We start from the raw sequence: 20,471 nt of genomic DNA, 5'->3' as shown, positions 1-20,471 counted from the left end.
CTTGGAGTGTATATAGATACCGAGGCATGAATGAGTGAGTACGTGCGTGTGTGCGTGCATGCGTGTGAATGTGGTGTGCATTTATAGGGATGCGTATGTACAGGTTGAAAGTTCTCTTTTGGCATGTGTCTGCTGGAGCGTGCGTGGTAAAAATGTCACTAGCAGAGAAATGACCAAGTTGTCTTCCCTGTGGCTGCTGACTTGACTATCTCCTTCCTGCCACCCATTCCCACACTCGAGTGAAGCATGCCTGAAGTCTCTGTCCCACTCTGGCTATCTCTGTCCAGCCCTGTTCTGTCTCAGGCAGTTTCAGTCAGGGTGACTGCCGCCTTCTTTACAGCCGCCTGGTATGCGGACAGTTGGACAAACTGCAACCCCCTCTTTGGTCACCTGTGGATGGTCCTTGAAGCTGTTTCCGTGGCCTTGCTGTGATGCAGAGGATGTCCTTTGACACATCTTTATGTCTGACTGGGAACTGGTTGTGGTCCCTTTTCTGTTGCATTGGCTGGGTAATTTATAAAGAGAGAGGGGTGCTTTATCCGGCTTACAGTTTGCAGTTAGGATGTCCAGGGCCAGGCTGCTGGCATCCATTGAATACCTTTTGATGTGGGGTATCATGGCAAGGGTGAGACAGACAGCATGTCAGTGTGGGTCTCTGCATATTCTTCTAATGCCATCATGGAGGCCATATCCTCATGACTTCATCTAAGTGCTTGCAGAAGTCCCACCTCCAGATGCCAGCCACACAGGAATATAGAGATGTTTCTCCCTCCTGATGCTGGTGGAGTGGGGCCACCAAATTTCAACACACGCATCTGGGCAGTGTTCTTCCTACAGTAGCAGGAAAGATGGCGGGAAATTTCTAACATCAGGCCTGGCGACTGTTGTTCCTTCTTCCTACCGTGTTAGGAGTCCCTGGGCCATCCCCATCACTGGCCCTGGCGATGGTCACCTCACATCCCTGCCCACCTGGAAGAGAGGCAGTTAGACCCTGAACCCCCCACCAGCTCTGATTTGCCCTCTGGTTGGGGAGTTTGGGGTCTCCCAGGAGCCCCAAGGAAGGGCGGCCTTGGCATTTTCTGCCTGCTGTTTCTATGCCTCTTTGTGTGTGTGTTGCATAGTAAAACTCTTTCTGCTTTGATGTTGAAAAACCACAAACAAACCCACAAATTCTGGTGCTCCTGGTTTCTTATTTCCCCTATCTTCTACTTAAAATGGTTGACTGTGTACTAACACCAACATTTTTTGCTGTGTGGTTCTAGTTCAGGGGCCTGATTGGGAGTGTTACATTAAAATGTCATCCGTTCCAAAAGCCTTTAAAATGTTTGTTTGTCCTTTGTGTGTGGGCACCATGGCATACATGTGGAAGTCGAAGGGCACCTTGGTGAGACGCGTTTCCCTCTTCCCAATCATGGGCACCAGGGATCAAGACCAGGGATCAAGATCAGACTGTCAGACTTCCCCTGCCCGCGCCTTTACCCAGCGAACCATTTCTCCTGGGGACTGGGTTATCCTTCACAGTCTGTGCGCTCCTGCCTCCCTCCACAAACCTGGAGTCTCCTAGTTCATGCTGGGGACACCCTGATGCTACGGTTAGCCCAGAGGGGACAAGTCAGGGAGGGGCAGGCTCTGCCACCACCCGTCCTGTTCCTGGTAAGGGTTATCCAGCAACAGTCACCTAACACATATGTTTTGTGCCGTGACAGACTGCTCTGTATGTGTGTGAGAGAGAGACTGTCTCTGTCTGACTCACTTTAGCTCTGCTAATTCCCTGTTTCCAATCCTCATTTCAGACTCTGTTGACACCATTGGAACCCAGCCCAGTGCTGGATGCTGACATGTATGAATACTGGTCCCTAGGTGAGTAACAGAATCTACCTGCCAAAGAAGACTCTCTTGGGAGGTGACTCCATGAGTCAGCATTGGTTCTGCTCTGTACCTGGCCCTGGGAAGTGACAAGAGAACCAAGAAAAGTCTGGCCATGAAAACTGAGCCATTCCTGCTGAAGAGGTCACTGTCTGAATGAAGGATGTGCTTTTAGTGGCATTGAAGGCCCCGTGTGGAGGGAGGTGGGTAGGCTGTCACCAAGGAGTTTCTGAGTGAAGCCCATTTGGATGCTGAATTCCTCACTTTTCCCGTTGTGACGTAATACCCAACCAAAGCAACTTGAAGGAAGGGGGCAGTTCATTCTGTCCCGGTTTAAGGCCTGTTGTAGCCGGCGTGGCTGCCGGAGCTTGAGGCAGTCAGTCAGGAGGCAGAGGGAACTGTGGCGGTGCTCAGCTTGCGTTCTTTGTATTCAGCCTGCAACCCCAGCCTGTAGGGACAGAGCAACCTCGCATTCAGGGCAGGTCTTCCAGGCTCAGCCAACCTCTGTGGAAACACAGTCCCAGACACACCCAATGGTGTGTGCTTCTGTATGACTAAACCCAGTCAGTTGACAATGGAGATTTACCATCACAGCCCCTACGTCAGCACCAGCTTCCCACTTTCAGGCAAGACAGGAGGGCACTGGGGTTGAGTCCTAGCATAGGACACCCTTACCGGTACCCCTGAAAAATCCCCTGGGGATTCTGTGCGCAGGAGTGCCCACTGGGTCTTTGAAGGTTCTTGGGGTTAAAGGTCATGGCTGAAGGACCACCTCGGGTCCTACAGCAGGCTCCTAGGTGGCCTGTCTCCCCTTCTAGAGAGCTTCAGGATCCATGGACCCCGCTTTTCTCTGTCCTCCCAGCTTGACCCTGGGGTAGGGAAGTCTGGGGGGGTAGCAGCTGGGAGGGTGACATGCCAGCCCTTTGTGGTCACTATGCTTGTGTCTTCAGGGTGATGGACGGCAGAGGCTGTCTGGGTTGGCCTCAGGCTCAGGAAGGCATCCATCTCCCACTGCTCTGTGACCTTACTGGGCCAACCCCACCCCACCCCCAAGTGCCTGCCACTTCGTGGTTGATCAAGTCATGGCTACAGGGCTGAGGGGAGCAGCCATCTGGCCCAAGTACCTACCACGGCTAGGCCCGGAGACTCTGAAGGCCTGTAAGAGGACACACCTGTGCTCAGTGAACTTTGTCATCTTAACCTTCGTTCCTCGAGTGTCTGGGTCCTGTCTGGATGCCCTGTTGGGCCGGCCAGCTGTCCGCACAGCACTCTGGCTGGTGGCTCTGAGATTTTCCAAGCCCAGCTTTCACATTGCGGAGACAGTAGTCCCCCTTATGTGCTGTTTCACTGTGTGCGTGTTTTGTTCCCTGAGATCAACAAGGAGCGAGAGCGCAGTGCAGGGAGGCATCTCGAGAGCAAGGGGAGGGCTCACGCTTGCATGGCCCTCTGCTGTGCAGCCCTGTAACTGGCTGCTGCTGCTATCTGAGTGTCAGTTTTTTAGAAAGGAACCCTGCGTGGTTTCTGTGTGCTTGGGAAAGCTTGGTGCGCTCTGCATACTGTCCGTCACCCCCGGAGGTATTAGAGGGGGCAGGCCCTCGAGGATCAGGGGACTGCTATAGTTTGTATATAAAAGGCCGCCTGGAAAGGAAATACTTAGGAATATTAAGCTGGATATTGTAGGGTTTGCATCGAGGTGGTAGCTGAAATAAGTTTTCGGGATCTTTCCCAATGTGAAGTGGCCCATGCAAGCAGCTTTGCCTTTGGTGGGTCCTCACAGTGGGGACAAAGCAGGCATTGTCCTTACAGTTCGCCCCTGGGGGCCCCTTGTCTCTATGACGCCATACTGGAAATCTAGCCAAGAATCCAAGAGTGGCCTCTGGGAGAAGCCGGTATGTCCAGGCTGGGAAGGCAGCAGCCAGGAGGCTGGGCGGCATGGTCCAGGGGTGCTTTGCTGTCCCTTGGGTCTGTTGGGAATACTGAGCATATGACAAGGCGAATGTCAGGATTAGGGACAGGCCTTGCTTGGTGGCAAGTTACACAGCTGTATGTCACCTGTAGTTCTGTTCTTAGAGCCATTCTCCTGCCTTTGGCTGTGCTGAGGGGACACATGGATCTGGGGAGTAAAGGGCTTTGGGTCTTACTGCATTTTTGAAGCTGCCTGAGCTTTAAAATCCTGTCTTTTCTGTGTTCTGGCTGGCTTGTCACAGTTCTGTAGTCTTTCTTGTGTTTTGTTTGTTTGTCTGTTTTGTTTTGTTGAGACAGGGTCTCATTGTGTAGCTCTGGCTGTCCTGGAACTCATTATGTAGACCAGGCTGGCCTTAAACACATAGATATCTGCCTGCCTCTGCCGTTCAAGTGTTGGGATTAAAGGTGTGCATCACTATTCCCAGCTTCATTTTTCTTGTTTTTGAAGATGTGTTTATTTATTATAGCTACGTGTCTGTGTTTATATGTATGTGTATGCCACATGTGTACAGGTGCCCAAGGGGGTCAGAAGAGGGCATTGGATTCCCTGGACCCATGCTTACAGGTGGATGTGAGCAGGTGGGTGCTGAGAACTGGATTCCGGTTCTCTGCAAGAGCAAGAAGTATTTGTAACCTCGGAGCCATTCCTTCTCTCTCCAGCCCCAGCCGTGAGGTCTTAACCAGGCTCATGTGTGCATGTGACACCGCCCGAGTGTGCCCAGTCCTGGAGTAGGCTCAGCTTAATGTACCGACCAAGTGTGCCCAACCCCTGAGTGTGCCTAGTACTCAAGTATGCTACCCTCATGTGTGCTCATCCGCCTTGGGGCTGACAACTTGAATATAGGAGGGGTGGCTTATTTTTAGCACGTGTCTAAGATACAAGCGTTGAGTGGGGCCACTGTAGATTTAGTTAAATGACACTGAAGCAAGAGATGATTACTTCCATGTGTTTCATGAGAGGGCTTCTCTGGTCCTGTGGGTGCAGTACTGAGAACCTATGACCTGGAATAGTGCCCAGCCCCTTTCCCCGGTGGGCATCCAAGGTCTAGAAGGTGCTGATCCAAAAGCTCAGAACTCTTGCCTGCGCGGCATCAGCCAGACACTAGGCCCACAGCGCACATCACCGGCAGGCATTGCATGGGAGATGTTCAAGATGCCAGGTCCTCCAGGGTCTCTGGTGTGACAGGAGGTGTGGAAGTTCAGCACTACCTAGCCACTTCAAGCACAGAGAAGGCATCGAGCAGTGCCCCTTTCTGAAGAGAGTCCAGTACACCCTAGAAGGTTGTGTCAAACTTGTGTGTGTCCTGGATTAAATGAAGTCCGATTATTAGAGAGTATCTACCCTCCTGACGTGGCCCTCCATTCGATCAGTGGCGCGTGCCTTCTGTGTGTGTTGGGCAGTGTGGATCTGGGGTGCTGTGGCTGCACCAGCCTGCCTTGCCTGAGGTGAGCCCTCACCCTGAAGACTAAGTGTCAGGCAGGCCTCCTGTGCTGCTCCTTTCTGTTGGGGTGAAGATACAGTGCACGCGTTTGTAGCCGACTTTTCCACATCATGGTCGTGTCCTGAATGGTGGCCTGCTCGGCCTGCCAGTCATGTTTATGTGAACCCAGTGCCATACCTCTGTGGGAGGAGAGCCACCTCTTAAATACCTGCCCCACCCCCCAATACCACGTGACTTGCTTTAGTAGCCTGAGCTGAAGGGCTGATGCTTGTGCAGCTGTGGGGACCCGGCACAGGCCTAGGAAAAGACCCCAGGCACTCCCACATCTGGCCAGGCTATTAATATCCCACAAAGGGCTCCTTTTTCCCTGTGGAGCGCCTGCACGTGGTGATGCCGTGATGCTCGTGAGCGGAGCCTATGACACGAGCCTTGGAGTGTGCGGCTTTCTGGAGGCACTGCTGGGTTCCCATCTACAAGCCTGGGTCGCGCAGTTTTCTGCCTCCCCTTCTGTAGTACATGGATGCCGGTTCCCAGAGGGCAGGTGGAGCTGTGGGCCCCCAGGTGGCCTGTGGCCAAGAAGCTGGCCCTCCTCATCTGTTTATACTCACACAACTTAGGAAGACTTCTCTCTGTAAGCCCAGGAACCTGGGCCTCAGTGAACGGGCAATATTAAACTGCTAAGGAAGACAGACTCCAGGTGGGGTCGCTCAGTCGGGGGAGAGATGGTATATGGAGAGATCTGACATCCTGTTAAAAAGGAGGGCCTGTCAGGACGTAGGCCATGTGTCTTGCCTCTTTTGGCTTCATGTGTGGAGCTGGTCCCACAGGCATACCCTCCATCTGAACCCGGTCCTCTGAGCTGAACATACAGGTTGGGAGTTGAATGCCCACCCCAGATAACCCATGTCTGCCGTCCTCCTCCCTCTCCTCCCTTTCCTCTTCTTCCCCTCCCCTCTTCCTCCTGCTGCCTCATGTTTAGGAGTCACGGCCATCAGGATCCTAGATGGTGTACATTTGACTGAATCAGGGGACTGCTTATTTGCCCAGAACACTGTAGACTGATGTCCTCTCTTCCCTGAGAACCTGGGAGGCCTGGGGGCGTTAGTCGTGGTGGTGGGTGGTGCAGGCAGCGGTAAATACAGGGGGCAGACCCCTCTCAGGAGACCCGCACTCAGCCGTTGTGCGTTTCTTTGCTTGCGACAGCTGGTATAGCTCCCTTAGGGATGCCAGGTTCTGACCCTGGCACCTTGTTGCTGTGGTCTTGTGTGATAGCTCCTGTGGGTGTGAGCAGATTGAAGATCTTTTAGTGGAGAGCTCATTTGGGCCTATGTGGACCTGACTACACAGATGTAGTTACGGGCGCCCTCACGGGAAGGGAGGGACAGGGGAATCCAGACATTTAGAAGCAAAGGCTCCATGGGCATGAGCTGGACCCTGGGTGGTGGGCTGCCAGGATGCGTTATTCCAACATGCCTGGGCCCTGTGGTTCATAATGTCCCATCAGTCATTGCTCTGCGTGTCTGGAGGGCACCCTGATTTTTTTCCTCTAACTTGTGTTTATGCGTGCGTGTACTTAAGCATGTTGTGTGTGAATGTGTACACAAGCCTGCCAGGACATGGTTGTGCCATACAAGCTTGTGGAGGTCAGAAAACCACCTCAGTTTTGGGTCTCTGCTTTCCACCTTATTTGAAACAGGTTCTGTTTGTTGATTCATTTGTTTATTTCTGTCAGGTGTGCCAGGCTGGTTAAGCCATCGTCTCCAGGGCCTTCTCCTGTGTCCACCTCTCATCTCCCTGGATGAGAATTGGGGTTGCAGAGAGATACTCCTTCACTTGTGGGTTCTGGGGACTCCAGCCCAGGTAGATTCCCGTGCTGCCGAAGCGAGCCATCTTTACCCACTGAGATGTCTCCTGGGCCCCAGATGGGGCTCTGATGATGATGTTCTAATCCGAGGACCAATTAAGACAGAATGCCTCCTTTTGGTGGTCTTACAAAGAAGGAAATGGCTGCAGATTTCGTGGGATCTAAGGGGATTCAGTTGCAAGTTATAGACAGAAGCCTCGTCAGCCACAGGGTCCAGGCCTGGCAAGGACCCTTTGTAGCTACCGCACCCGAGAAGAGCCTGGATGTAGTTGTTGGGGGTCTGTGGAGGGAGTGGGTCTAACAGCATCCCTGACTTTGGCCCAGTGACACTGACTTCTAGCCTCCACAGATGTGGGAGAGTTATTTCCTGTTGTTTTAAGCCTCTGGGCTTTAGTAATTGGTGAGAGCAGCCACAGGAAAACAGGAAGCTGGGATAAACTGCGCTTCCACAGATACCCTCAGCTGCATCAGACCTGTCATTCAGAGGCCTTGACCTCAGGGCGGGGCACTGCTGGGTCACAGGGTGTGTGGCTTTTTGGTAGAACTTGCTGGCCTAGTTTCTGGAAAAAAAAAAAAATCCAACTTGGATTTGGTAGTGGATCCTTCCTGGTTCCCTCCTTCTGCTGTGGCAGGTGTCTGCTGGAGAGTGACCCTGCGGTCACACTGCCTGTCCCTGAGCCCTGGTGAGTGGTTCCAGTCTTGGGTCCTGGGCCTCTTGAGCTGTGTCCTTTGCTACCACTTCTGCTGGGTTGTCCGCTCACTGGTAGGAGCTGAGTGTTCCAGACACTTCTGCTTTGAAGCACTGGCTCCCCATTCTTTTTTTTTCCTTTTTCTTTTTCCTTTATTTATTCTCTCCGTGTGGAGGTGGGAAGTGGGGTACACAGCTACCAAGGCGCATTTGTGGAGCTCACAGGACAGCTTGAGAGAGGGTTCATTCTGGAGCTTGAAGTCAGGCTCCTCAGCAGGCGCCTTTCCCACCAGAGCCAACTTGCTGAGTCCCTGTTCCGCCTTCTGCTGGCTGCTTTTAGTGGCTTCTCATTTGTCAGCTCTTTTTCTTTGTTCTTAGGGTTTGTGGTGTCGGTGTTGAGCTACAGTGGCTATGCAGGAGTTTCATTCTGTGAGTGTGAATAGCTTAGATAAAGGTGTCTGAGGAAGGGCTTTGTGCGGTGACTTCAAGCAGATGGGTGGTGCTACAGCCAAAAAAAATATGAGAAGATTTTTTCCTTTTTAAGAATTATTTTTTTAATGTGTGTGTACATGTGTACTATGGCTTGGGTGGGGGTCAAAGGTCAACTCGGTGGACTAAGTTCTCTGCTTCTACCATGTGGTTCTCAGGCGTGGTGGCGGCCGTCTTCACTTACAAGGCCAGCTCTGGCCCTAAAAGGCACTTTAGAGGGAGGGCGGAGTCCCGTCTCGGGTCCTTGCAGTGTGCTGGCAGTAAGCAACAACCATTCCTGTCTGTCTGTCTGGTTTTGGTTCTGTTTTGCTGTTTGAATGCACGAGTTGAGGTTCAGCCCAGTGGTCGCCCGTGTTTCTCGTAGGGGGGTGTTCTACTGCTCCTCAGTGGCCTGCAGTGGCCTGTCTGCCTTGTCACGTCGTGAGTCGTACGGGTGACGGTTCCGTGGAGTGTGCGTGCGGACAGCAGTGAAGTTGTCCCCTCTCTGTGCTCGGCACATGCTGTTTTAGCCCAGCGGTGAGAGAAGGTCCCTCTGTGTGTGTGGGGGGGGTGGTGGTGATGTGTGCTTCCTCTGCAGAGGCCTGTCGGGGTGGACCATGGCTGTGGGGAAGGGGCTGTGCAGCGAAGGCCAGGGTGAAAGGGAAAGCGTTTACTCTCCGTGTGTCGCCTGTGAACAGAGAACCGAGGCAGTAGCTACCTCAGTCGGAGGAATGATGGCGTGAGGCCCCGGGTTTGATCTTCAGCTCTGCATAAAACTAGGCACGATGGCACATACCTGTAATCTCAGGAGGCTCAGTAGTTCAGGGTTGTTTTTTTGGGATATACATTGGCTTGAGGCCAGGCCAGGCCAGGCTCCCTTTGATCCTGTTTCAAAAACAAACACGCACAACAAAAGCCCAACTATGAAATTAGTAAAGTCAACGTAAAGCAACAGGCACCCACTGGAAACAGCCCTCGGTGGGCATGGCCATGGGCTGCAGCGTCTGTGCGGGGGACTCGCCCTCCTCCTGTTTCCTTTAGGTGTCGGTGGTCTGGCCCTGTCCAGGATGGGTGGTGCGTGCGTGGGGTGGAGTGTGTGCACCCACAGTTGGTTGTTGCGTGCCCATATCCACACGATAGGGTGTGTGTCACCATGCTCCCAGTTTGTGTGCCTGACTTTGAACTGCCAGGCCGGGCTCTCCTTCTGAGTCTTGTCCTTAGACACTGTCCGCCCCTCTGGTGGCTGCTGAGCTTGCCAGGCTCCACCGCTGCGGGGAGCACATTGAGGTCAGGCCTGCGTTTGCCTGTGTGTGATCCAGCCGCACCTGAGCTGTGGGTGGAGATTCCGAGTGCTGCAGGTGTCCGGTCCCACATAGGAGGAACAGCCTGGGCCCCCACCTCCAGGGTAGCTGGAGGGTGAAGCAGGCCCAGGTGTCCCTGGGCTGGATCTGGCCTGGGCAGGCAAGGTCCTTCTCAGTAGCTGCTGGGCTGGCTGCTTCATGGAGGCAGTGATGTCACTGGGCCTTGGCTCTGCTATGCATGGGTGAGCGCCCCCTTCCCATCACCCCACATTCAGCAGGAACAGCAGCTGCCACATTGCCTCAAGGTCCATCAAAGGATGGATCTAGGTCTAAGGAACAGGTAGACAGGGTCAGGGCTTGGGGGTAGGTGGATGGAGCAGTAGGTTTGGGGGCGGGGCAGATGGTCTGATTAAATGTACTAACAAGACCCTGTGGGTCCACTGGGTGTCAGGGTGCTCCTTCTTAACATTTTTTTTTTCAGCCCCTCTATGGAGCACGGACTCCCACCTCTTTCCAGGGCTTTTCATTTTGTAAGCGTGAATAGGGTCACGCTCCAGCTGTCGCCTGGCAAATCTCTCTCTGGAAAGTGGTGGGGAGTTTCCCAGGGGTGCCCGGTACAGGTGGTCCTTCTAGACTGTGAGTCATGGTGTGGGGAGAAGCAGCTTCCTGGGTGCATAGGAAGTGACCAGACACGTGATGTGTAGGTCTTCCTGCCTGCTCTTCGCCATCTGTGTCTTGGACGCCTGTGGGGCCGAGCCTTCCCCTACTGGGGTCTGTTGAAAGGCTGTCTTTTCAGAGCTTCCCATGAACAGCAGGTGGAGAAGCTGGCCCAAGCTAGGCACGTGTTTTATTTCTGTATATGTTTTTCTGACACCCTCCCGCCCCCGAACAGGTCAGCTCTGTGACACCTTGCTGTCTCTAGGTTTCCTCATTCCTCTTTTTGTGCTCTTGTGACACAAGGGACCAGCTCCACACTGTCCTTGCAGAGGTGCTTGGGTTGAGTCAGGCAGGAAGGCCGGGGGCTGGGCTAGGGCACTGCAGCCCCTCCCTTGGCCTTCATGGTTGTACAAGCCCTTCCCATGGCTCTACCCACTGGCCTTGACTCAGGCAGGTAGACAGCAAAGTTTCTTGAGAGCATGGCCTGACCCCTGGGAAGGGAGGAGGCCAGCCGCCGCTCACTGGGTACCATGGTTGGGGGGGAGACACAGCCTCCCTCTCAGACTTGCTGGGTGTTGATCCACACAGAATGCTGTGTGTGGGCTGCTGGTGTGGTCAATAAATAATGGCGAAGCCCTATGGGCTTTGTCATAGGCATTTCTGTGGCCTCTTGGTTACTCTAGAGGAGGATGGACACACACACCCCTTCCTCCTGTCGCCAGCCCCTCTTCCACAGTGACTGCCCCCTCTCGTTGTTGGAGGCTAACATTTAATAGATCAGAAGCAAAGCGATGGAGCTGGTGTTGTGAGGAGCCGAGCAGCCAGGCACCAGGCGGCCCTAGTCCTGGAAGTAGCCATTGTTGCTCTGCTGGGGTGGGGTGAGGTGTGTGTGTGTGGGGGTTGAAGCCCTTGGGAATGATCTGCAGGGCAGGGGGATGAGTCCTCTGGCCTCTGCCTTTTCTCTTTCCCCTTCTTGGGAACATCATGTCACTTGGACATGATCTGCCATATGCCTCAGTTGAGACCTGGCCTTATGGTCATTTGTCATGCCCAGAGGCCTGGTCCTGCAGATCACCACTAGAGTTCTCTGCTGTACAGAATGGCAGCTTGCCTGCCGGCATGAAGGAGAATGCTCCCAACTGAGTCCTCACGTCCTGCGTGAGAGGGGCTATCGTTGAGGCTGATGTGGCTTAAGGCATTTCTTTCGGTATGGTGGCAGGTTGGACCACACGCAGGAGGTGAGGGTTGGGGCTTACAGGAGCGCTGACAGGGCGCTGAGGAAGCAGTTTGCTGTGGGAGGTGGCTGTTGTTCTTAAGGCCGAGCTTTTGTAAGTGGGCAGGAAAGCAGGCTGCTGATCAGGCGGGACAACTTTTGGGAGCTTGCACCCAGCAAATCTCCGCACTGCTTTGTCAGTCTTGGGAAACACTACTAGACTGGAGAAGTCTTAGGGTAACCATGGGCTGGCTGACCCCTGCTGGCCCACGTTTCCACGAAGGATCACCAGGCCCCCACCCAAGCCGGCTCATCTCCAGCTCCCTAGGTCTGACCACCACATGTCACACCCAGGCACACAGCTTACACAGATTCTGAGGCATGTCTCCATCCCTGTCCTGCCCCCTTCGTGGTTCCCCTGCTGAGGTTTGCTGTACTGCCTGACGGCAGCGGGTGCCAGGGAGTGTGCAGGTGGGCATGAGTAGGTTTTAAATGTACTACCGGGGTGGATGACTCCTTTTTTCCGATCAGGGGTCATGCCTTCAGAGGGCCTGGCTGCTTTGAAGTGGAAGGCAAGACTGAGAGAGTCAAAGTGGAGAGAAACAAATAAGAGTGTCGTTGGGAAACAGAACAGGTAGCCAAGTGCAGTATTTTGAGGTACAGAACTGGGATTTTAACCTGAAGGTAGCAGAGAGCTGTTGCTGTTCTGTGTGTTCTTTCTTACTGCATCTTTGCCTGTGTTTGTGTGCACATGCGTGCATGTGTGTGCTTCTTCATATGGAGGCTGGTTTTGGCTAGACTGGCTAGCCAGTGAATTCCTGAGGGCTGCCTGCCTGTCTCCATTCCCCTGGGGAGTGCTGGGGTTATATGCATGTCACCTGCTTGACTTTACATGGATGCTGGGGACCCCTACTTGGGTCGTCTTGCTTGTGCAGTGAGCACTTGTATCAGCTGAGCCACCTCCCGAGTCCCTGATGGCGTCAGTCAGAGCTGGACTCGGATTGCTGTGCAGCTGTACTGAGGCTGAGTGGTGTGGAGCAAGGCTCAGGGGCATAACGGAGGGAAGTGACCAGTCAGCCATCTTGATTGCTTGACAGCCTCAAGCCCTCAAGTGTTGAAGTCCTGCCTGTGGGCAGCCTCAACCGCCTATTTCTGAGTCTGAGGAGTAGAGGGTTCTCTTGCTCCTGACTCTAGAGGCCAGAGGCATAGGGTTGTGGGTGCTCGGGCTGGAAGCTTATTCCTCTGTGCTTCAGCTGCCAGTGTTTGGCACTGGGCACACGGTGCCACCCTTGGCTCTTAGCAGCAGCGTATGGCAGCAGTAGTCGTTGCAAGCTAGTGTTGCAGTGCCGCGCCTTGGGTGTTGGGACCTGTGGCTCCTACCAAGCAGCTGGTGTTAGAACTCGGAAGCCTGGGTGTCTCCAGGACGTGGCAGCTCATGGAACTCTGTGACCAAGGCCTGCGGTCCTTCATCATTGACTCTCTGCTGGGTGTGGTGGCCCACGTCTTTATCCTAGCACACGCTCAGGAGGCAGAGACAGGTGGCTCTCTGTGAGGGCAGCCCGGTCTACATAGAGTTCTGTCAGGCAAAACTAAACAGTGAGACCCAGGTCATGCGCAGAGACCAGAGGACAGCCTTTGGTGGTCCTTACCTTCTGCCTTGTTCAAGGCAGGGTCTCTCTTGTTTGCCTGCGTACACCAGGCTAGCTGGCCTATGACTTCTCAGCATTTACCTGTCTCTGCCTCTCACCTCATGGGGGGGGGGGGGTTACAGGCACACACCGCTGTGGGCACAGCTGTACATGGGCTCTGAGGATCTGGATGCAAGCCGAGCCATCCTCCACCCCCTCCGGCCACTCTTGCTGTTATGGCCGCTGGTGGTAGCACTGTCACTGCCACAGCTGTTGCTGCTCCATTGTCTCCTGTTGGTGCTACCAGCCCAGCCCCTTCTGCTTATGAGAAAAACCTGAAGGAGGCAAAGACGTCGGAGGAAGTAGCCTGTCGTTGGGCCTAAAGTTTCGAGATCAGAGGACAGCACAGGAAAGAGTCTCCTAAGTTGAAAAGTGAGCGTGGTTACACGGCCAGGAGCAGTGTGTGGCAAGGGTGTTTGTGCCAGTTTTGGCACAACCCTTCGTACAAGTGAAAGATTGTATTTGCTCCAGCAACAGGCCTTCTGCCGAGCCCTCTGGGAAGGTGTGCTCTTTCCAAGTGAGAATATCTATTTGAGAAGCTGGTGATTTCTCAGGCTTGTGTTGCTGTGGAGTGCTGATTGCCAGGCTGGTCCCGGCTCTATCTGGAATGGGTATGAGAGGAACATGCTGTTTTCAGCCGTGGTTGGAGTGGTCCTCTGCAGCTGCTGGAGTGTCTTCAGAGTGACTTAGAAGTGTCCAGAACAGCCTGGCTGACGAAGGGAACCTAGCTGTTTCTTGGGCTCGTGGTTCCCTGTTCAAAGCCTGCCAGATGCCTTCTCCAAGCAATTTTAATCAGTTACAGACAGCCCTGGAAGGATGTTTTCAGTGAAGGCTGGGGAAAGCCCAATTCTGAACTCCAAATTCTAGTATCGTCTGACAGTGCTTGATAGTGTGTTCCATCATACTTAACACTGCCTAGCTTTTCCTCATCCTCCGTTCACCAGGGAGAGAGATGGTCCCCTGACCTGGGAGGGGGATGAGAAACCAACCTAACATAGGCTTGTTCCTGGTGGATGTGGATAGGGGCGCCACAGCCCGACAGCTCCGGGGCATGGTGGGTTCAGAGGGCACCCACCGACCTGCATGGTCCATTCTCGGGGAGCCACACACAGATCGGGTGGCCTTTGTGTCTTTGGTGAGGATGACCCACGGAGGCCCACGCTGGTGTAGCGTATCATGTGACATGGTCTAAACAGGATGAGTTAATGCCCGTGAGTGGTGCCGAAATGCGGTACGTTTGGTCACGGGCTGGCCAGCTGGTTTTCATTTGGCTGTAGCTTGTGCAGTAAATTCCTAGAGAGCTTTTTTCTTTTTAGGTTTTGTTCTGTTGTAAGGAAAATTACACATCATTTTGAAAATAGATGCTCGCTCTCCCTCTTTCCCTTGAAACAGACTGCTGCATTGTTTTGTGGGGTCCGGGTTGGCTGCAGAGCCCTTCGCTGTCTGCTGTGCTAGTGTCTCAGACAGTCGAACGGAGCTCTTCATATTCAGGGGTGCAGGTGTTGGGCAGCCGTGGGCCTCTGCTAGTGAAAAGCCTTCAGGGTTTTTTTACTAAGTCACTAATCTCAGAAGAAATAGTTTGCTTTGTGGATGAGCTGTTCTCTGAAGGTGACTGCTGATGCGCCCCGGGTCACCCTTGCATTCAGGTCTGGCCTAGGGTTTTATAGGGCCATGTGCAGGTTCCACTGGCGTGTCTGTCTCCTCAGGCCCTCCAGTGCTGGGGGTGCGGAAAGCTTGTCTGCGCTTGCCTCCAGGCTGCTGGTGATTGATGAAACTGTGTCCCCTGGGTCAAGAAGGTGGCCCTTGGCTGTGCCTGGTGGGCAGTGGCCTGCAGAGCGTGGGTGCTGGGCCTGGTAGTCTTCTCTCCTCAGGTCTAAGGCAGCCTTTCTCCTTGCTTAGCTTGCCCGTGTCCCTGAATGAGACCACATAGGGGAACAATTAGTCCCACATTATAGAACAGCCCTGCTATTTACAGAGCAGAGAATGGGGACAGCCTTGTCCCACGACCTGCAGAGAAGGCTCACCACAGAGCCTTGTCTCCGTGCTGAAGGGTGCCTTGTTGGAACAAAAGTGGACCCAGCTGCCTGCGGCACGTACCCCCTTGCCCCATCCCAGACTGTACCCCCAACTCATGACAGAGACCCATGGTCAAGACAGACATCTCAGGCAGGCAGAGGCCCCATGTGAGGCAAGAGTGGCCGGAGCAGAGGAGTCCTGAATGCCGATCCTGCTAGCAGCCAGGGACACAGTGGCCAGAGCAGGGCGGGGAGCCCAGGTGCAGAAAGGTACTCGGGGCTAATAATGGGGTTCAGTGTTCCCTCTTGCCTTTGCAAATGGCCTGGGGCTAAGAGTGTATCTTCCTTCCAGGAGCCCAGGTGGCTGGTGCCCAAGAACGGAGGAAAAAGGCACCTGGGCAGAGGATGGAGTGTTGGTCTGAGCTCCTGGCTGTCATGCACCATGAAGGCAGTGGGCATGGCCCGGCCACAGAGTCAGTGCGTCACTCCCTGGTTGGTCGGTGCTACCTGGCCTGGAGCTAACCCTGGGTCCTTCTGCTAGGTAGCCAGTTGCATCCACGCGTTCTGATGATGGCCTGGGTCATGCTCCTCTTTGTTGTTTGAAGTCATTTATCTCAGGTTTCTGTCTCACAAACACTCCATGGGGAAGGAGTGGTGGCCTAGAGCGGCTGGCTTGCTGCCTGTGGGTGTGGCCCTGGCAGCGTCTCGCCTGCCGTCAGCCCAGGGAGGGAAGCCCTTGGTGCTTGCTTCGGCAGGGCTGTAGGTGCGGCTGCTGTGTAGTGCAGTAGCACAGCCGTGGTGGCCTCATGTCCCTGGAGTCTGTAAATCAAAGGGCTTTGACGGCCCATGTATGTATATGCTCTCCTAAGGATGGGGATAGGGAGGGGCCAAAAATTCCAAGCCTGGAACCCCGGGACAGAAACCCTGGAACCAGAGCCCAGAGATTGCTTTAGAACGGGGGCTTCCAGTGGAGTAGGGACACTCCCAGAGTCAGCGACGTTGGATCTGACTATGTTTTCCTGCCACTTCCCATGTTCCCCAGGTTCCTGAGGCTCTTACTCCGCCCACGGCCCATAGTCGTTGCTCATAGCCCTTGAACTGCCCCTTCTCTTGACCCCCTTGGCGTTTCTGCCGCCCACGTGCTGAAGCAGGTGTGCTGGGAGGCGTCCTGGGGAACACAGCTGGCTCAGGCAGCTGACTCAGGCAGGAGGAGGACGGACTTCCCCTGGTTAAAATACCAATCCATGCTTCCCGGCAGGAACAGGCTTCACCTGGAACAGCAGCAAACAAACATGTACCTGTCCTGGGTATCTTCCCGGAGGCTGCAGCTGCTCTTGAGACAGGGCCTCAGCCCTACCTTAGCTGCCACAACCCACCTCCCCCCCGCCCTCTCTGCTTCCATTCTCTCTCACTGGGCCCCACGGAGTCCATGGATGTATGGATGGACGTTTCAGGGCCATTCTCCATAGCCGTGGTTTCCCTGAATTCCAAAAGAAATCAGGAGACAGACATTGGCAAAGAAGAAAAGATTAATTTACGGTTTAGCCTAATTAGAGAGAGAAGCTATGGCCATCTTATAATTTCTGGAAACCGTGAGACAAAAGCCAAGGGCAGGCTGAGCCGTGAGAGAGCTTAAGGGGGCCTTCCTGCAGCAGGGTCCGGGCGGGGGTGCGCAGAGTGGGAGCCCACACAGGTTGCTTCCACCCGGCAAACCACGCCTCCACCTCAGCTGGTGGAGCTGTTATTTATATATTCTTTTTACTGGTGAGGCCATTAACTGACGCCTTCATTTACTTATTTGTCTTTTCAATGAGTTTATAAAGTAATCCATTGCCTTATGGTATTGTGATACAGCCTTAGTTTTGGTTGATTCTCCTCCTACCTTGGTCTCCCTGCTTGTACTCCTGATGTATCCTGTCCTCCAAATATGGAGAGGCTTTGTTTTTGTTTTTGTTTTTGTTTCCTAAGTGTGGCCCAGGAGAAAAGGGTTGGCATTTTGTCTCAACGCTTCCCATTTACGAAAGAGAAAGAGTCTCCGTGAGTTTTCTGGGGCGGCAAGTGGAAAGCTCCTACCTGTCCTGGGCCCTCAGTTCCTTCCTGGGCCCATTCCTTGCATGAATATTGACTGCTGATGACAGGTTTTCCAGCTTCAAGCTGGCTCCTGCTGGACTGTCAAACGTATTGATTTTGTAAATGGAAAAAGGGTCATCCAATGGGTGGGGCACGAATGTCCGCTCTGTCACCAGGGTCCAGCCCCTTCTCTCTGTTTTGGGTACTAGTGGCAAGTGTGCTATTCTGGGGATCTGCGGGGGAAGAGGGGCTGAATAAGTGTCCCTCAAGACGTTTGCATCAGAGCCTGTGACTGTTAGGTGACATGGCAAGGGGGCCCAGCAGAAGTTGTCATGATCTGGTGTGGGGCCTTGAGGTGGGGAGACTGTCCCTGATGATTCGGGTGACCCAGAATGTAACCATCAGGGAACTGCCTGAGGTGCAGCCCATTGCTGCTGTGGGGGTGGGAGGGGGATGGGACCGCCCTCTACCTTCCAGGCCCTGTTCCCTGGGGCCTGTGAACTAAACCCGTAAGAGGCAGATCAAGGGGAGACAAGCGGGCTGCTTTTAAATCTTCATGTATGATGGAGCCTGACAGAAGAGAAGTCCAAAGAAGCAGACGCTGGCTTCAGATCCATTTAAATGAATGGTGATAAATCACAGAGAAGGGATTAGACAAAGGAGGGTGTGTATGTCTGTGTAAAATGTGTGTGAATTGTGTAACAGTGAGGTAGAAATGTGGTAGAGGACAGTTGATTTCTTCCAGCCTCACCTCCATTCCTTCTGGTGTGGGATAGACAGTACGGGTACAGATGAAAATGGATGTCATGTCACTTGGCCCAGCTTTTGTTACTGGAACAGTTGGGGTCAGAGCCTGGGGCTTGGCAGCCTCAGCAAGCCAGGCATAACCACCTGTCCTCAAAAGCCAATTAAAAAACAAATAATGGTGAGAAGCAGAGAAAGGAGGTGTATTCAGTGTAACCACCCTGGGAGGAAGGATGAAGCGGTCCATTGGTGTGACTTCACGTACGCACCAGGACCTCTTCAGGGCCCTGAGAGGTCCCTGCAGCAGCCCTGGTCAAATGTGGTCCCAGCCATTGAGGACCCACCATGGTCTTAGCTCTAGTCTCCTCTGCAGGGTGTTCTGACAAGTTAGGGGTCTGTATGAGATCTCTTCCTGGGAGAGAAGTCCCCTGGCTGGCCCAGGCTTCTGGCTTGTCCTTCCCTCAACATGAGATTCCCGGGGCAATTCTCATTTCCTAGGGTCTGAGGCCATAACCAGAGGGGGCCACTGGGGTCTCTTTAGAATGTCTTCATTCCAGCCAGGACTGGGCAGAGTCCGCCCCTCTTTCGGATCTCAGCAGGCCTGGTGATAGAGCCCTGGTTGGCCTGGACACTGGGATCCCACATGCTGGCTGTGGCAGTGGAGGACGGTCTCTGGTGCAGCAGAAAGTCTGCAGAGCTGAGAGAAGCACAGTGGTTCATCCAGGAGCCAGGGCAGCCCCGAGAAAGTCTGTGGAGCTGAGGGAAACACAGTGGTCCATCCAGGAGCTTGGGCAGCCCTGAGATTTCAGCCGGCCTTCTGCGTGCCTGCCCCCTGGAGCTGTTCTATAATGTCTCTGTGCTGTTTCAAACCAGCAAGTTTGGAGTCCGTTTTAATGGCAGTCTCAGGGAGACATCAGTGGCCCCTAAGCTGATGTGGTCCTCAGGAGGAACGGCTGTGCCATTGAGAGACAGACGGGGTCGGTGATGGCGCTACTGAGCAGGGAGGCAGAAACTCTGTCCCTGCCAGTGTTAGTGTCCAAAGGGCACAAGTATGCCCACCTGCTGCCACTGCCATTGGCCCAGCAGGCACTTGCAGGGGCACCATGGACCTGGACCACGGGTGCTGCTGACCCTGGATAGAGGCAACAGAGAGGGGCTGGACAGATGGCAGCCCGTGGAGGGTAGGTGAGATTTTAAGGACCAGGGAAAGGTCAGCAAGGTGGGGAGTGTAGTGGGCATCACCAGGCCTCTGTATCCCCAAAAGGAAGTTCCTTGTGAGGGATGGGCACGGCGAGATGTGGCTAGCCGGAAGCCTGGCTCTGTCAGATGTGCCAGGAGTCTTAGCTGCACAGGGAGTTAAGGCAGGAGAATCATTTGAGCCCAGTAGTTCAGGGCCACCTTTGGCAAGACACAGCCCCTTCCACACCCCCCTCTTAAACAAGGCAAAATAAACTGAAAAGATAGGCCATATTGGTCAGCCGCAAAATAGGCCCTTTGTCAGCCCCGGGGACCTGTCCGGGGCGTGCTCTTTGTGTGAGTCTCCTGTGAGTTAGGCAAGCAGCCACAGGTCGGAGCAGAGAGGTCAGCATGAACGGAGCTTGAAACGAAACATTTTCCTGGTGCTTCTGTTGGGTGTGTCCAGGAAGTGGAACCAGCCAGCAGGGTGAGCTTAGGCAGAGGCTTGGTGGCTTTGGTTGCTCTTCTGCCTTCTCTGGGCGGCAGTGGTTTCAGGTCCCGGATGCTTAAGGTGCCACAGGCGCACGGCACAGGCAGGAATGCATTTCCCTGTTCTCCTCTCAAAGTGTCATCGCTGCAATGCTGGTCTGCCAAGCTTGGATCCTGTGGGCTGGTCCCGAGCCCAGAGCGATGCCACTGCTGCCACTGTGGGCTACTCTACGCCAGGCACCTGCCTCTGTGGCCTCGCAGCCTTTCCCAGCCGCCTCTGCGAGTATTCTCTGCCCACAGGCTGGCCCTGGAAACCTCTCTCTAGTGCTTAGAAGGCGTCTGTCTTAGTTACTGTGAAGAGACACTACGACCAAGGCAACTTATGAAAGAGCATTTAGTTGGGGCCTTGGAGTTACAGAGGGTTAGAGTCCAGGATTGTTACGGTGGGGAGCGAGGCAGCCGGTGAGCACACACGACCCTGGACCAGGAGCTGAGAGCTTACATCTGATCCAAAAGTTGGAGTCAGAAAGAGCAAGACTGGGCCCAGAGTGGGCCCAGTCCACACCAACAACACACCTCCTCCAACAAGGCCATACTTCACAATCCTTCCCAAACAGTTCCACTAACTTGCCGAGAGCTGCTAGCATTCAAATGTAAGAGCCTGTGGGGGCCATTCTCACTCAGAGCACCTTGGCTACCTTGGGACTTGGCGCACCTTCTCAGCTTACAAGTTTGCGGGAGTCTGAGCGTTGTGGCGCCTGTTTTAACATGGGACTTAAGGCCCACTTGGGTTCTGGCCTCCCTCCCTTTGTGGGTGGTCTTTGA

General features: G+C 54.1%; 1 protein-coding gene across 6 annotated transcripts in view; it reads left to right on the top strand.

Annotated features, from left to right (window-relative positions):
* The window catches only part of Sema4d (semaphorin 4D), a 95,411-nt gene that overhangs the window by 23,249 nt on the left and 51,691 nt on the right, over positions 1–20,471 (top strand). For 3 of the 6 annotated variants that reach the window (XM_021654318.2, XM_060372413.1, XM_021654312.2), the window contains exon 2: positions 1,794–1,860. The gene's annotated coding sequence lies outside the window, so the exon portion shown is untranslated. Of the gene's footprint in view, positions 1–1,793; positions 1,861–15,283; positions 15,438–20,471 lie in introns of those variants that run through there. The other 3 variants (XM_060372412.1, XM_021654317.2, XM_060372414.1) reach the window with 2 other exon arrangements.

This window comes from Meriones unguiculatus, chromosome 19, assembly GCF_030254825.1.
Source record: "Meriones unguiculatus strain TT.TT164.6M chromosome 19, Bangor_MerUng_6.1, whole genome shotgun sequence".
NCBI classification, from domain to species: Eukaryota; Metazoa; Chordata; class Mammalia; order Rodentia; family Muridae; genus Meriones; species Meriones unguiculatus.
This window is presented reverse-complemented; position numbering and strand designations above follow the sequence as displayed.